Genomic DNA, 4838 nt, shown 5'->3' with positions numbered 1-4838 from the left:
ACTTAGATTTTTTTTTTTTTTACCTCTCAGGCTACAGTGGGAGATATGGGGAAATAGTGAAAGTTACAATAAAAAAACCCACCCTAACCTTCACCCTATTTCCACTAAAACTTTTTTAGCCCTGTCCCTCCCTGCTGTCTCCATGGAACTCTCTTTCTCTACACCTCTCTCAATTTCCTGCTTACCTCACTTCCTTGGAGTGAATTACAAGTAGACTTAAAACAAATTGGTGCCCCTCAACTTTAGTGCAAAGTCATTCTCTTCATACTGCAATATCAAATATGTCAAAATTGTGTATTGTGTTACCAAGGAAATTTTAAAAATATCTTCATGTACACAACAAATGCGGCAAGAGTCTTAACAGCACAAGGATGGAAGAATGAGGAAATCCCGACTAAAGAACTGTGGCAAGAGAAACTGATGGATTACGCGAAATTGGTGAAATTGACACACAAACTACGTGATAAGGACAACTGTGACTTTAAAGAAGAATGGGAACCTTTTACAAAGTATTTAAAGAAACAACAAAATGAACTGGACTCCTTGGCAGGTTTTGAATAAACATTCACAAACTTTTTATTGGTATTATACAGATAGATAAATTAAGGATCTTTACAACTTTATAATATGTAGAGAATAACATGCTAAAAAACCAGAGAGAGGAGCTGAGGGAAGTCTGGGGGTGGGGTAGGAGGGTGGGTTTTCCTTTTTCTGGGGAGGAGGGAGGGAAAAATGGGGGTGGGAAGAAGAGATGATGATGTATTTTTGATAAATTGTTATGTTGAAATTCCTAATTAAAAAAAATTCCAAAAAAATTGTGTATTGTGTTGTAGTATTAATGTTGTGTTTTAATTGTAGTGACTTGCTTGCCACGAGAACTTAGGACGAAATTGTAATAATGATAACAGCAAAATGCTAAATGATTACATGTTGTGCTGATGTCTTAATGTGTTTAGTTTCTACCCTGGAGACATGGGGTGGGACTCTGGCAATGATGATGGTTTGCTATTGGGTAGGAGTTCAAAAGAGCTGATTGGCTGGTTTGAGATGGTGAGGAGAAACAAGTTGGTGGATTTGATTTTCACTCATTGTAACTGGAAAACATTTAAGTAACGTAAACTGGAGAGTGGGCACTCTTATTGAACAGCCTCTTCTGCCAAAATATTCAGTGTTCATATTTGAAATGTAACATGATTTGATTCTAATATTCAATTTGCTTTATGGTATTTGATTGTAGTATCTGATGTCTGCTGCCATTATTTGATAGCTGATATTTGACAATCTGTGATATGGGATGGTATGCAGTGGCATTTAGCATCTGAGAACTATTGCTGGCATTCTGTAGTGTGAGTTGACATTGTATGCCTTTTGATGTTTGGCTCTTGACGTTTGCCATCTTGCATTAACTGATAGGTGACTCTTACTTTATTTTCAATAGTCAGTTGAATGTACACAAATATAAGCTATTCTACAAATGATATTTAATCCATCATTATTCAGTCGCTGCTGATCTGTATTTTAAACTCATTATTGCACAGCCAATATGCAATATCAGACATTAGTGAACACCAGTTGCAATGGAAACCACCGGTTTAATAAACTCAGAAAAACATAACCCTATTGAAAATATTTGTTTGTATGGCTGGCTTCTGCCCTCTGATGTAGAATATTTAGTTTTTATCAGATTTTAGTCCCCTCTGCAAAACATTTCTGGCTATGGGCCTCCACTTTAAATGCAAGTAAATGGCAATGAATTTCAAAATTAGAGAAGTTTGGAAATGAACTTGTCCAGTTCAGAATTCTTAGGCTCATTACTAATAGAAACACACACACACACACACACACACACACACACACACTCTTACTTCATTCCCAGCTTATAAATCATGCAATCTCAATGCCAGCAAAACTAGATCAGAAGTAATGTAAGTTAGAGACTGGTGGGGGGATGAATTATTTGTTTTATTTTATTTATTTTTTGCACCTTTTAAATAAAAATGTAATTTGTATAATAAATACACTCAGACATAAAGGAAGAAGAAAGAACACTTAAAGCATTGTAAGGCTATGCACTTCCATGGAATTTGTCATTGCAAAACATACAGAATATTGGCCATTTCCCCATAAATATGTTAGGGCAGGTTGATCTGTGCTCTCCTGTAATCAGTAAATTCAACCACTGTCATGATTGGTGATATTTTCTCAAGTCAAGCCATTTGGAATAGAGAAGAAGAGCCCACTCATCCTTACTGAAAAGTCATTTGGCATTTGCAGAAAACCTTTATTCTGGATGCACTGATTTTCAGTTTGCAAGGAGTGCCTCCCGCCTCAGAAAACAATGACACAGGAGAGAATCCAAAAGTGGCACCCCCTGGCCTATACTTCTAGGTTGTTCATTTCAATATTCAACCAGCTTATTCGCAAATAATATTTTCCCCATGTTTCCATTATTTTTTTGTCACCCAACTGAATTTGAAGCTCTCATTAATAAATCTTTAACTTTGATTTAAGAGCTTGGGAATGCTCATGTGAACTTTGACTTCATTAAGTTAAATTAGTTTGGGGAATTTTAATATATTTTTTTGGTAACAAAATTAACGTTTGAGCAATGAAGCCGATGCAGTGTTTAATTAGCTCATTAAGCAATCAAGCTAATCAAATGAGCATTTTTGACTTCATTAACTCGTTGGGTCAAAGGCTCCATGTGACACTGCCAACCAATGACAAGTGATGTAATAAAGGAACCAGCTAAAAATGAATATGCACTAATGAGTTAAGTGATATCAGATCATCTGGGATCAATTTAATGGGCTGAGCTGCATGGTTTATTCACAAATTGTGCCATCCACATCCCTCTGAATAATAAAGAATGAAACCTACCATGGATTTTAATGAGCCTGGATTGTACCCAAAGTTTATAAACTCACATGGCTAGAAGAAATCCAGTGGACCATCTCATCCAATATTCTCTTGAGAGGGGATATGCTATACCTTAAAGCTTCCCTGGCAGATGCTTGCCCAATCTGCTTTTTAAAACCTCAAAGGAACTTAATTTCACACTCACCCTTGGGAGCTTATTCAGCTGGCGATGTGCTCTTAAAGCTAAAATACACATCCGGAAATGGAGAGCTCTTCCTCTGTGTGCATCAGATTGTTGGTAGAAGGGACATGCTACTTCAGGCGAAAGATGGGGGTTTACACCTATCCCGTTTTAAAACACACACAAACAACGTCTCTTAGGAATTAATGCATTAGGGGACATGGTTCTAACCCAGACTTGTGTTGCTTTTCTGTTTTCATAGTTTTTGACATAGGGAGCTTTCACAAAAGCGCCCCTTGCCCCTCATCTACAGTATGAAGTGGAGCAGTCCATTCTAGCTCCTCATTCTGATGCATGTGGAAATCATGGATTGGACTGTAGCACTTCAGATGGGGGTGGGGTGGGGGTCATCAGTTTTCATCTTCCCCCATATTACACATAATAAGATGCCTAATTTATAGAAAGCAAGCCTGTCAGGCTCTTAGCTGAAGCAGACTCCCTGAAATTCTAGTTTTCTCTGTGTAGGATTTTTTTTTAATATGATTTACACTTGCAGTCTGAAGTGGTACTGTCAGGGAACTGCCATCAGAGCGAGAAACGGAGGCAGGGCTACCCAGCGATGCCGGAGAGGGGACGAGCAGGGGGGAAGGATTTCAGCGTAACACCCATAGAGAAGAGAGGGAGATGGAGGAATTGGTGACAGGGCTCCAAGACCCTTCCCCCGACACTAGTGGAGAGAGCGCTGGGACGCCCCTGCCTTCCCCTTACTTGCGCAGACGCGTTCCGCGCAGAGAACATAGGAGGAGACTCGGGGTCAAACAGCTTTTATGCTGGAAGAGGTTCAAGAGACGCCCACTCTCGGATTCTGCAAGTGACTAACAGGTCACGGAGGGCGAGCTCCGACCCTAAGCATGGTTGGGGCAAGCAAACTAACTGAACTGAAGTAAGGTTACGCACAAGTAATCCCTCACAACCATTACAGGTACTGTCTCAGGAAGCAGACAGTACCATATATAAAATGACCAAACAAAGGAAAAAATAACTTGCCCTTAATAACCGTGTAGTAAAGGGCATTTTGGTAAGAAAGCTTTGAGCCGGGAGTTCTAGCTGTTTTCATTGGGTTTGAGCTGAAAAATATATACAGTCTGGAATGGATGGGAGTGAATACGTCAATTTAAGTTTCATAATTTCCTCATTTCAGTTACCCATGTTTCCATATTAGTTATTAATTTTTTTAAGTCCTCATGAACATTCAACAAAATTTGATGCAATTTTCTCTCACCATACACATTTTTGCACGCATTTTTGCCTAATGGATACATTTGGGGGGATTATCCCTAATATAATGTACTTTTGTATGTTATATATACTAATATGCACATTTTTTATGCACATGCATTTTTGTACATATTTGCTGGCGCCAATTTGCAAATTTGGAGATGGTTGTTTCAGTTTGAATATTGTTTTGGAAAATGGATTAGGTAGGCTCGCCTGCAGAGAATTTCTCCCACATCCCTACAATCAGGGCCGGCCCAGGATGCTTTCCCACTTCAGCAAAGGGAGTGGGCAGGTGCAGAGGAGGCCAGATCTGCAGCCTGGGGTCACTGCCTCACCTTGCCTCTGGGTCGGCCGTGCCCTGCCTAGAAGCTGGTGTTACTCTCATTAAGCGGCAAGCTGTAGTCGAAATCATTGCATGAAATGTAAGTGTTGCTGGAAGAGTATCATAATCAACAGCCGTAAAAGCAAGGCAGGGAGACGCATAGCTGAATGATACAGCTAAGCAATGATAGCAATAATG

The sequence above is a fragment of the Podarcis gaigeae genome, assembly GCF_964106915.1.
Source record: "Podarcis gaigeae genome assembly, chromosome: 8".
Taxonomy (NCBI): domain Eukaryota; kingdom Metazoa; phylum Chordata; class Lepidosauria; order Squamata; family Lacertidae; genus Podarcis; species Podarcis gaigeae.
Note: the sequence above shows the minus strand (reverse complement) of the source record.